The 13,578-nt window shown below is 40.9% G+C and overlaps 1 long non-coding RNA gene across 1 annotated transcript in view; it reads right to left on the bottom strand.

The window, feature by feature from the left end:
- Positions 1-13,216, bottom strand: part of LOC142748216 (uncharacterized) — a 125,615-nt gene extending 112,399 nt beyond the window's left edge. Inside the window, exons 1-2 of the long non-coding RNA XR_012882186.1 lie at positions 12,882-13,216; positions 9,854-10,482 (exon numbers count right to left, since the gene is read on the bottom strand). This is a non-coding gene — a long non-coding RNA (uncharacterized LOC142748216). The remainder of the gene's footprint in view (positions 1-9,853; positions 10,483-12,881) is intronic.
- Positions 13,217-13,578: the final 362 nt, after the last annotated feature.

The following is a 13,578-nucleotide window of genomic DNA, read 5'->3' on the forward strand; positions in this document are numbered from 1 at the left end:
ATGTCGCTTCTTTTTCCCGCGAGGCAGTTTTACTGCTCGCGGGAAAAAGACGCCGACGCCTCCCATTGAAATCAATGGGAGGCGTTCTCGGGCCGTTTTGTGCCGAGTTTTGTGACGCGGTTTCCGCGTCAAAAAACTCGGCAAAATACCCCGTGTGAACATAGCCTTATAGTTAGCGTAATCAGACTATGGAATGCCCTACCCCAATAGGTAGTAATGGCAGATACTATGACAGCATTAAAAAAAGGGCTAGATGGTTATCTAATGACTATGGGCATTGAGGGTTATAATTATTCTAGCAATGAATGACGTGTAATCGATCTTGAGGGTTTGAACTTGATGGACAATGGTGTCATTTAGCAACCAATGTAACTGTAAATGGTGACATCATTATGTTTTTTTCTAATGCATGATGACATTTTTCTGTGTGTTATTCCTGCGCTAAGATATCACGTGCATTATCTCTGCAGAGTGACATATGTTTGTGCTGTATGTTTTTATCAATTCTGTCCTGTAACTTGGTAGCTGAGTTGTCAATTCTTGCACTGTGCCAATTATAATTGTGTATATTATCTCTATACTGTGACATCACTTTGCTGTAAAGGTGGACATGCCATTGATGCAACTGGTGCAGCAGCACAGGGGCCCAGTAGATGGGGGGGGGGGGGGGCACTGCTATTTTAAGAACAGCTTCCCACTGTCTATTGCATTGAAAGTAAGGGACTGAACTTATGACAATGGCTCACAATTATTGGTGGATTGCTAGAGAGGCATAAGGATGGGGTGTTCTGTGATGAGCTACTGGAGAATAAGGGTTTTTGGCAATGTTTTTGATGTGGAAACCGCATCAGAAACCGCGTTTTTTCCCCGCGAGTTTGAGCGTCACGGGAAAAAGAAACGTCATGCCCTTTCTTCAGACTTTTCCGTCTCTGACCTCCCATTGACATCAATGAAAGCGGTTTTCGCTGTGTTTTTTTTTGCCTGCGGCGCTCAATGGCTGTGGCTGAAAAACGTGACAAAAAAACACGGCAAAGAGAGTGCAGGCAGGTCAAAATCTGAATCAAAATTCTTGAAGAAATTTTGAGGCAGATTTTTCACCTGCAAAAAACTCTGTGTGAACTAGGCCTTAGGGGCCTATATACTGTTCTTGCACAGGGGCCCTCTACTTTCTCTGTCCACTCCTTGTTTGCTCATTATCCCTGTACAGTTTGGAAATACACAAAGACACAGAGTGGAGACTAAAACCATCATAAGCTTTTCATGTACTGAACCTACTGCTAAAAGTAGCCATGTCGCAGTGGGGACCCATTCTAAGTTTTGTTTTGTAGCTCCTTGGTTACTTATTATGCCCCTGTCTGCGGTATCTCTATTATACTGCCCATTGACCTCCATTTCAAATATATGATATTGCTGCTTGTAATGCCCATTGACCCAGTGTCTGTATTACAAGTAGTGGGCAGATCCTTACCAGGCAATACATTACACATGACAGCTGGGGAAGCTGAGGTTACTTTTCTGTAACAAAATATTGTTTGGCTGGATAAACATTGAGCCTGTTGAGAAGATATTATGTAATTCTATCCTACTCTGTAAAAGATTTTCTCTGAGTTGGTTCTGCTTCCAGCAGTGTCTCACTGGCAACATTTCAAAAGTAATAACATGCATTTTTCTGTTTTTGTAATAGATTATCAACTGTGTTATTTCATTGAAATTGGCTAACCAATGCAGTAACTTGACTTAGAGTCCTTTTACATGTAAAGATAAATTGATAAAAAATGAGCGCCGATCGGCGATATAACGAGTCATTAACGTTTGAAAGACGTGCATTTATATGGAAGAATATTTTTGGTTTTTTTCGCAACTTCGATCACTTTTGAGGTTGCTTGTCTTTCCGCCTATCTCGTCTTTAATGACTAAAATATTTCTGTTTACACAAGGAGATATAACACCGACAAGTGATCATTTTTAGGCCATCATAAAAGATTCAATCGACTGCAAGCGAGCAATTTCTCGCTGATCGTCCAATTGCTGAACATTTTTACACTAGCCAATGATTGCAACATTTTACATGATAATCGCTTTGTGTTAAAGGCTGTTTAGTCTTTGCTTCATCTTCAGAAAAATCTTATGTGATCTGTATAAGAATTATTTGGTGATAATATTACATAAAAACAAATTAAAAGAAAAAATTACCAGGTCAGATTTTAGCAGTCACTTTACAAATTTCTGTTAGCATACTAAATATAGTCCATTATTAACATCACAAAACCACCAGGGACAAATCTTAATTTTAATTTCTGGATCTACATACAGTATAAGGGTATGTTCACACAGCTAATTTTCAGTCGTTTTTTTGGGGTGCAAACGCCCTGAAAAATGGCTGAAAAAATGGAAGCTGAACGCCTGCAAACATCTGCCCATTGATTTCAATGGGAAAAATGGTGTTTCATTCCGACGGGGCATTTTTTTACACGACCGTTTGAAAAAACGGCACGTAAAAAAATGTCCCGTATAAGGAAGTGCATGTCACTTTTTGAGCCGTTTTTGGAGCCATTTTTATTGTGTCAACAGAAAAAAAGCTCCAAAAACATCCGCAAAAAACGCATCAAAAAACGTTTGATGCTTAAAAAACGGCTGAAAATCAGAGGCTGTTTTCCCTTGAAACCAGCCATATATGTTACAGCTGTTTTTTGTTTAGCGTGTGAACATACCCTAAGCACAACTGGATCACCTGGTAACACAAGGTCAGGAACTATATAGAATACTGGATCTCCAGGAATTGGCAGCATTTCTAGGTTACAAGCAATAGGACATAGTATAGACTGGGCAGTGTATACAACACTTGCACACCAGGAATTGGCAATATATCTAACAAGTAATTGGGTGCTATTAGCACTGGGCCAACAAGGTTTACAGGCACTGGGACATATATTGATTCTGATATACATTTACAATTCAATTATAAACACTTCCTGAACTTACTAGATGAGCTCTAGCTGCTACTGCTACCATGTGGGTACTTGAATAGTGCTAAGTTGCAAGTAACAGGTGGGTGGGCTCACACAATTTGATCAAAATATGCACTAAGAACCTCACTATTGTTAGTAGATTCAGCAGTAATGCATATTTATTTATATACAGTGGCTTAGGTGGCATTGGTGTTTGCAGTGTGCTGTTGCCATTTTCCAGCGTATTGTTTACAGTCACAGGGCTATTTGCACCTGTACACGTTTCTTTCGTTTTGCTTGAATGTGCTGACCAATTTTTCTTGTGTATTGTAGATGTGTCAGGGTGGTGACTGCCTCCATGCTTGCTCTTGCACTCCTCCCACTCTGCCCTTGGATGATTTTAATTAGTTTACAGCTGCTTCCTACCTTCCCCAAGTATATTCTATAGGCTTAGACCCAGAACAGAGGTGTATGTTCAGTGTAGGGACCCACCGTATAAGTGAGGTCACCTTGTCGTGGCAAGTGGGATCACACAATTTGATCAAAATGTGCGATAAGAACCCCACTATTGTAAGTAGATTCAGCAGTAATGCATATTTATTTTTATATAGTGTTTTAGGCGGCATTGGTGTTTGCAGAGTGCTGTTGCCATTTTCTGGTGTGTATATACAATTTAATCGAAGATCTACATAGCCTTTAAGAGAATCATTGGTATGGGGTAATTATTTATTAATACCTTGATAACATCTTTATCTATGAACGCTGTTTTCCAACACTCAGTAATAAATTAATCAATCAGTTTTATATAAAGGTGTTGGATCCCCTTGCAATTTACAATATATTTATGTATCTCTCAATTGTGAATCTGCCTAATCCTCATGTGTAGAGAAGACATTGTAACTTCTCACCTGTATTATATAAGAGTATTTGGCTGTGTTAAATAGAGCCCAAAATCTTACAAACATTTATTGGCTGCACTTCTAAGATCACAATGGAGCAGACATATATTATCCAGATGGCAGAGTTGGCTGCCAATGTTTCCTGATGCCAATGTACAGTATTAGTAGATAGACAGTAAACACATAACCCCCTTTTCAATGTGTTTTAAACAACTATAATCAAATCACATGTAACTAATGGAAATCTGTGGCTCCAATATCCACTATCATTATCCTCTTCTAGGGTAAGAAGACAGAAAAGCCTCTGACATACATACTGAATTCAAGGCAATATAAATGAGCCTTGGGCACTGGTTAGCATTAATTAAAGAGACGACCCATCCATTGTACCACTTCTAGAAGCATCTCTGCTGGGCAGACTGTGAAGTACTGTCCATCAACATTAATGAGATAAACCTGTCGACACTGTATCTATGCAGCCTGAATATAAAGCTGAAATGGATTTATAAAAAATACTAAAATTTATAAAGGAAAATTCTACCTTAAAGGATAAAAACAGACGGTGGTTTGTATCTGAAAATATTACATATATTGTAAATGATACAGTATATTTAACCCCTTAGCGCACCTTGACGTAACTGTACGTCGAGGTGAGCAGTAAGTTCGCGCACCTTGACGTGCAGTTACGTCTGTGCTTTGACAGTTAACCACCGCGCGGCGCTACACCGCAGCGGCGGTTAACTGTGCAGGGTGTCTGCCCTGCATTCCCCGTTGCCGATCAGCGGCCCATCGCCGCTGATTTCGGCAGCTAACCCCTTAATTGCGGCGTTCGATTTTGAAGGTCACAATTAAGGTGTTTAGCGCCGATCGGCAGCCCCCACGTGAAATCACGGGGGCTGGCGATGGTACCCATGGCAACCGGACGCCGGACAATGGCTTCCAGGCTGCCATGTACAGAAGCCTATGAAAAACAATGCGAGAATCACAATTTTTTGGTCAACACCCCTCCCAAAATATGCAATAAAAAGTGATCAAAAAGTCGCATGTATACCAAAATAGTACCGATACAAACGACAACCCGTCCCGCAAAAAACAAGCCCTTACACAGCTTTTTTGACTGAAAAATAAAAAACTTATGGCTCTCAGAATATGGGGACACAAACATAAATTATTTTCTAAATAAGTTATTTTATTGCGCAAACGCTGCAAAACATAAAAAAACCTATATACATCTGCTCCGTAATCGTACCGACCTGCAGAATAAAGTATAATGGTCATTTATAGTCCAGGGTAAACGCTGTCAAAAATAAATAAAAATCATTGTCAGAATTTATGGTTTTTGGTCACCTGGCTTGCCGAAAAATGGCATAAAAAGTGATCAACAAAATCGCATGTACCCCAAAATGGTACCAATGAAAATGACAGATTGTCCCGCAACAAATAAGCCCTCACACGGCTCCGGTGGTGAAAAAATAAAAAAAGTTCTGGCTCCCAGATTATGGCGATGCAAAATGTGCAGAGCGTTCCAAAAGCGGATAGGATCGGGTGCAATTTATAAGTGCGACACTGGCCACATATCTGTGGATAATTATTTATTTACCGCATTATTATACCCTCTTATTATGCCCTGATGTACTCTGCCCAGCCTACATATACCCCCACATCATAACTGAAATACCAGCAAAACGCCAGAGCTACTACCAAGCAAAATATGCGCTCCAAAAGCCAAATGGCGTCCCTCCCTTCTGAGTCCTACAGCGTGCCCAAACAGCCGTTTACGTCCACCGATATGGCATCGCCATACCCGGGAGAACCCAGTTAATATTTTATGAGGTATTTGTGGCACAAACTGGGCACAACATATAGTGCACTAAAATGGCACATCAGTGGAAAATTTTAATTTTCACTCTGCACCATCCGCTGCGCATAAAAACCCTTCGCGCACCATGACTTAATAGCATGTCGTGGTGTGGGATATATGGAGCGTCTCACGCGCTGAGCCCGCGCCATACGCTGCGGGTTTCAGCTGTGTATTACAGCTGATACACGGGACTAACGGACAGAAGCAGCGATCACGCGGTTAAAGGAGCCTGTAAAAATCACAATATACTGCAATACATTAGTATTGCAGTGTATTCTAAAAAGCATAAAAATAAATAAAATTATGCAAACATAAAGTAGACATATAGGAAATGTTAACTAGTAAATATTTTGTGTGGTATTACTATATGTTTTACAAGCAGATACATTACAATTTAGAAAAATGCAGATTTTTGCAAATTTCCTCTAAATTTTGGTGTTTTGACAAATAAATGTTGAATTTAACGACAACATTTTTTCAATATCATAAAGTGCAATGTGTCACGAGAAAACAATCTCAGAATCGCTTGGATAGGCAAAAGCATTCCGGAGTTATTACCACATAAAGTGACACATGTCAGATTTGCAAAAATCGGCTGTGTCCACAAGGCCAAAACAGGCTTAGACACTAAGGGGTTAAATGAAATGTTTGCTTTATAGTACATATTTGTTGGAGAATGTTATACTTCTGACTGAGCTAAACCATTAATATGTGTTGTTGTTTTTAAATTCCGTATACTGAATTGATAACATCTGTGATATACGTTGTGAGAACTGTGGGGACTAAGTCGTCCTGACTGCTATATTTATTATCTAACCCAGTATACTATATGCTGTGACTTTGAGTATCCCTGAACTGGTTCTAATACAGTTGTAATTTCTTTATTCTTTTACCATCTGATGTGTTAACAGTACGGGTTCATAGAAAGGGTTTTCCTCTCTATGTTTAATATATACTTCCCGTATCTTATCCATATACAGGAGTATCTCACCTGAGAAGTTAATCAGCAGCTAGGGTTAACTATTCACCTGTTTTTCCTGCGTACTCATTGGTTACGCTTATTAAGCAGACAGGATGATGGTTGTCCTCACACTTCTTTGCCATGATTAAGAGCACAGGAGCTGCTCGAAACGCGTAGGCCAGGGCACACCGCCTACTCACAATTTTTCTGGGACTGCGTCTCCCTACGATTTTTAACCATACTACCTCAATAAAGATGGGAACAACGTTTCCTTTTTAACTCACAACTGGACTCAGCGCTGGATTACTTCCTTTGTTTTTTCCAGTACATATCCAGACTTACACACCATTTTGGTAACTAAATCTTAATACTTAGGTTCAATATTCTGTTCTGATACATTTTATAATATATTTTTATATTGGTTGGAGCTCCGTTTTTTCTGATACAAATATTCAAATTCACCTTCAAAAACATAGGGTATAATGATACATTTGTGGCTTCTTGCAGCTACCAGAAAAGGGAACTTAGGAGCTCACTTCATACTGTTTATACTGTACATTGTACTTAATAATAAATCAGCACGTAGTAAACTCCGAACTACACACTGGTGATAACTGAATGCAGCCAGAATTTTATAATTGAACTGTCTTTGCAGGGGATTTGGAACTTAGTACCAGAAAAATGGAGCTCCAACTACTATAAACACAATGGCAGCTGTCAAGGTGTGGGATATATAAGGCAGCAAGTGAACAAACAGTTCTTAAAAGTTGATCTATTAGAACAAGAAAAGCAAGCGTAAGGATTTGGGCGACTTTGACAAGGGCCAAATCGTGATGGCTAGAAGACTGGGTCAGAGCGTCTAAAAAAACAGCAGGTCTTGTGGTGTGTTCCCAGTATACAGGGGTTAATTTCTATTAAAAGTGGTCCAAGGAAGAACAACCGGTGAACCGTCGACAGGGTCATGGGTGCTCAAGGCTCATTAATGTGCATGGAGAGAAAAGGCTAGCCCGTCTGGTCCAATCCCACAGAAGAGCTACTGTAGCACAAATTGATAAAAAAAAATGTTGCTGCTTTCTGCAATAGAAAGGTGTCCAAACACACAGTATATCACAGCTTGCTGCATTTGGGACTGAATCGCCGCAGACCGGTCGAAGTGCACATGCTGACCCCTGTCCACCACCAAAAGCCCCTACAATGTGCACATGAGCATCAGAATTGGACAATGGAGCAATGTAAGAAGGTGGCCTGGGCTGATGGATCACATTTTCTTTTACATCATGAAACATGGCTGGGGGTGTGTGTGTGTTGCTTACCTGGGAAAGAGATAGCACCAGAATGCACTATGGGAAGATGGCAAGCTAACAGATGCAGTGTGATGCTCTGAGCCATATTCTATTGGGAAACCGTGGGTACTTGCATTCGTGTGGATGTTACTTTGACACGTACAACCTACTTAAACAATGTTGCAGACCTAGTACACCCCTTCATGGCAACAGCATTCTATAATAGCAGTGGTCTCTGCCACCAAGCTAATGCACCCTGCCACACTGGAAAAATTGTTCCGTAATGGTTTCAGGAATACGACAAAAAGTTCAAGGTGTTGACTTGGCCTCCAAATTCTCCAGACCTCAATCCGATAAGGCATCTGTGGGATGTGCTATAAAAACAAGTCTGATCCACCTCACAATTTACAGGACTTGCTGCTAACCCCTTAGTGCCAGATACCACAGGACACCTTCAGATGCAGTGGCGTAGCTATAGGGGTCGCAGCGGTCGCAACTGCGACCGAGCCCCCAGCTAGGGGGCCCACAGGCCCCCCTCACCACAGTAGCACAGTAGTGCTACAATGATTCCTCTGCATTGCTGGGTCCCTGCTGGGGTACAAAAGAGACCCAGCAATGTATTTTAATGCATTGGTGGCAGCTCAGCGGTGAAACAGTCATTGCACGGAGGGGAAGACTCTTGCCCGCCCACTGTGCGGTCCAGCCAATCAGCTCGCTTCTAGCTGTTTCCCTCTTCCTCGTGGCCTGTGCAGAGGGAAAGGAATGGCTACAGCAAAGAAGATCGTGTGTGTGCCGGCTCCTCCCAGGAATCCTGACTCCTGCTGCTCTCTGACCCCACACCCGATGTATGTAAGTAACTACTAGTAATGCAGCTATTAACCCCTTCACTGTGTATGTCTGTCATGCTGAGCAGTCAAACTTCAGCACTGACTGTTTAGCATAACAGACAAAGTATATACATCCATCCATCTCATATCTATCTATCATCTATCTATCTATCTATCTATCTATCTATCTATCTATCTATCTATCTATCTATCTATCTATCTATCTATCTATCTCTTATCCAATCGCGGTGTGTCTGCGTTTCACAGAGTGAACAAGTGACCGGAATGAAGGGGAAGCAATGCTCGTACGAGCACTGCTCCCCCTTCAAAATAGCTGATTAGCCGGGGTCCCGGCGGGTGTCTGCTAGGCATTGTATCTAAGCCAACTACATGGTAGGCTTAGATACATGGCCCATGTGTGATCCTGTCTGCTGGGCCCTGTATCTAAGCCTACAATGTGTGTTACTAATGTTTTTTTTGTTTGCTTGTGTTTTTTTGCAGGTTCGGTCATTGGACTACTTTGAATTTGAGGACTACTTTCAATGACAGCTTTTTTTATTTTGAATAAAATGGTTAATGAGGGTTGTGTGGGGGTGACAATTACGAAGGCGGTAGTAATAACGTTTAAAAAAAATACAAATATACAGAAAAAATATTTTATTGAAATAAAAAAAAAACACAGAACCCTCATTAACCATTTTATTGAGAATAAAAAAACGGCGCCATCAAAGTAGTCCAACATCTGAAGTAGACAAAATAGACGAGGAGACAGCACTTCCAAAATATGTCAGCTTTTTAATCACCCGTGCGACGTTTCAGTCCAGCAGGACTTTTCTCAAGCATAGTGAACACAGCAGTACAGGAGTATTTAAGGACTCACAGAGTCAACAGTAATAAAAAATGTGATTAATACAAAAACAGTTTGAAAGGATCTGTGTATAATAAAGCAGTGTAATTTTAAATCACAATCAGACCACCTAGGTGCTTATGCATAGAACTATATAAGTTTTAAGGGACTGGTACATCAATAAGCAGTCCGAATAAACAAAAAATAATAATGAATAACAAACTCACCAAGTGTGTGTATAATCAAAAACGATTACAGGATATTGTATCAAGATGCCAGATGGAACTACTTCTAATGGATAACGGCGTCCTGGAAGTCCAGATATCCACGTGTATAGGTTGAATAACATGCTATACTTCCTGTATTCAAAATGTGCATACTCTCGCGAGACTATGCTAATTAGTTCCTGCACATGTGCAGTGCATCTAGTGACTGCACGGCGGCCATTTTGGAAAGTGGCAATGACGAACATTAGAGGAAAATAGGGAAAAATTGTCAGTATCATTTAAAAAGGGGGGGGGGGGAGAGAATACTCTATAGGACAACTAGGAGTTAGGGACAATGATATACTGATCAGTATTAAATTGTAAAAAACAGCACACACATGCTAATGTATAAACATTCTGACAGGGTGTGTGTGTAAACCAATATCATTGAGTATATGTCCCACATAATCTCACAAAAAGTGTCTACTCCCACCAAAATGACAATATATATTTATATCCCTTGGCCTCATACGTATGGAAAAAATTATTATATCTAGCCACACATGTTTCACAAATATGGTCGCCACAGGAAGAAATGTATTCGCAGGATTCCGAAAACCAGAGAAAGCAGTCCATTCAACAAATCGAATCTGTAATAATAATAAAAAAATATGTATATGTATATATAGTAATAAGACATCATTAAGAATGTGTTCAATTCACATAAAAAGAGATGATGCATAAAAAAATCAAGCAAGGTACATAAGGGAAAAATACGTTACAATATATGACATACTTAAGTGACTACACCGACTTTAAAATCAATGTTCAAACCATGTGGGGCAAGGCAATTTAACTTGAAAATCCATTCAAGTTCTCTCCGTTTGAGTCTGGAGACCCTGTCCCCACCCCTACGGTGTAGGGGAATATGGTCAATGATCCAAAATTTAAGGTCGCTGACCACATGCCCCGCTGATACAAAATGTGCGGACACTGGGAGATCCAATTTTTTAGTTCTAATAGTCGATCTATGTTTATTAAGACGAGCCCGACATTCCTGGGTAGTCTCCCCCACATATAGCAACTTGCATGGACACTGTAAAACATAAATGACATGAGATGATGCACATGTCAGAAAATGTTTAATGGGGTAAGTCTTGCCATTAGTCGGATGAACCAACGTGTTCCCTTTAATCATATTATTGCAATTGACGCAATTAAGACACGGGAAACATCCCAATTTTTTGGGAGCCAGAGTCAACTGGCGGTTCATTTGAAAGGATCCGACATCAGCATGAACAAGACGATCCCTTAGATTTTTTTGTCGTCTAAATGCCATCCTAGGAGGACAACCAAATTCAGGACCAGATTTAGTAAGATTTGTAAAAATATGCCACTCCTGGCGAATAATACTAGAAACTCTATTACTAATATCTGAATATGTAGAGACAAAAGTTAATCTATCAGATGATTCTCGTCTATGTGGTATAAGCAATTCTTCCCTAGTGATGGTTTGAACTCTGTCCCTCTGTTTTTGTAAGAGGGACAAAGGATATTTACGTCTGGCAAATTTGTCACTCATTTCATCTAAACGTAGTGTAAGTTGTTGGGGTTCAGTCACTATACGTTTAACCCTTAACATCTGACTAAAAGGTAAGGACTGTACCATTCGGCGGGGATGTTGACTATCGTATCGCAATAAACTGTTGCGATCAGTCACTTTGTTGTAAAGATCAGTAATTAACTTGTCACCCTCCCTATAAACTAGGGTATCCAAAAAATGTAGGTGTGTAGTTGATGATTCCATCGTAAATTTTATGTCATCATCGATGGAATTAAGGAACCCAAAAAAGTCTTCCAATTGTGACGTATTACCGGTCCAAATCACGAACACATCGTCTATGTACCTCCACCACCTCAGAACATGGCTGAAGTGGTGGGATACATAGACGTGGCGCTCCTCGAGGGCCGCCATGAACATGTTGGCATATGTGGGAGCCACATTCGAGCCCATGGCGGTCCCCCTCCTCTGAACATAGAAGGAGTCAGCAAACAGAAAATAATTTTCCGTGAGAATCACCTCCAAGAGGTCCATCAAAAATTGTATGCCTTCAGCCGAGTGTTCTGACCTCCCCAGGGCGTCCTTCACTACACTAAGACCCCGGCTATGGTTAATGGATGTATATAAATTACAGACGTCAAAAGACACCAAAATGATCTCACTACTCAGGGAAATGTGTGTTAATTTCACTATAAAATCAGATGTATCCTGTATATATGATGACGCTGAAATGGCATACACTCTAAGTATCTTATCCAAGAATATTGCTATAGGGTTAAAGATAGAATCTCTCCCCGAAACTATAGGACGTCCTGGGGGTTTATTTAGGCACTTATGGATCTTGGGAAGACAGTAGATGACAGGAGTAACTGGATGTGTAACGACAAGGAATTCTGACAACTCTTTATCAATAATCCCTACTGACAAAGCCTGTGAGAGAATATGTGTGATCCTATTTTGGATCCTGAACTTGGGGTCACCCGAGACCTTTGTGTATACATTAATGTCATGAACTTGGCCTCTGATTTCATCCAAGTATAGCGACGTATCCATGACGACCAAGGCCCCGCCTTTGTCGGCCGGTTTGATCGTCAGGGACACGTCACCAGACAGGTCCTTCAAAGCACTCAATTCGGCACTGGTTAAATTAGGGTGAAACAATGACGATTCACCCAACTCATCACGAAGTTTGTTTACTTTTTGTTTGACTATACTTGTAAATGCATCTATAATTGGTTCACAGACATATGGTTGCCAAACTGATTTTTTAAAAAGCCCTACTTTATTCAACGCAAATTCACATTGTGCCCCACTACCCTGAGGCATACTATGGGTGCCAAAAAAATGTTTCAATTTTATCCTGCGAAAAAAGGCATATAAATCTAGTTCTAACTGGAACCAGTCTATTTTAGACGCGGGGCAAAAAGACAGTCCCTTGTTCAACAACTTTAACTCAGTGTCGGATAGAGGACGTGAGGAGATATTTACCGCAAGTGATTCTAATTGGCTTTCTTCTCCTTGCCACGTGCCGACTGCCATTGACGTCTGGTTCTCTCCGGTCTTGGTTTTGTACCTCCTCCTATGTTTGCGCCCTCCTCTTCTTGTGCGTCCATGGTTCCCCCTAAAAAAGAATCTGGAACTTCCATGGGGTCACCAAATGTAGACTGTAGGCGTCTCCTGTTCTGAGGGGCTCCCTTGCCATATATTGCCCCTGTCGTATTTCTGGGCTCCTTCTGCCAGTTATAAATCCTCCCATCAGCATAATCTTCAACATCACGTATCCATTTCAATCTTTTAGTGTTCTCCAGATGCGATCTAAATTTGCCAAAGGATTCCCTAGCACCATCCTTGTATTTCTGCAACTCATCTGTTGGCAAATTTAGATCGCATCTGGAGAACACTAAAAGATTGAAATGGATACGTGATGTTGAAGATTATGCTGATGGGAGGATTTATAACTGGCAGAAGGAGCCCAGAAATACGACAGGGGCAATATATGGCAAGGGAGCCCCTCAGAACAGGAGACGCCTACAGTCTACATTTGGTGACCCCATGGAAGTTCCAGATTCTTTTTTAGGGGGAACCATGGACGCACAAGAAGAGGAGGGCGCAAACATAGGAGGAGGTACAAAACCAAGACCGGAGAGAACCAGACGTCAATGGCAGTCGGCACGTGGCAAGGAGA

This window comes from Rhinoderma darwinii, chromosome 3, assembly GCF_050947455.1.
Source record: "Rhinoderma darwinii isolate aRhiDar2 chromosome 3, aRhiDar2.hap1, whole genome shotgun sequence".
Taxonomy (NCBI): domain Eukaryota; kingdom Metazoa; phylum Chordata; class Amphibia; order Anura; family Rhinodermatidae; genus Rhinoderma; species Rhinoderma darwinii.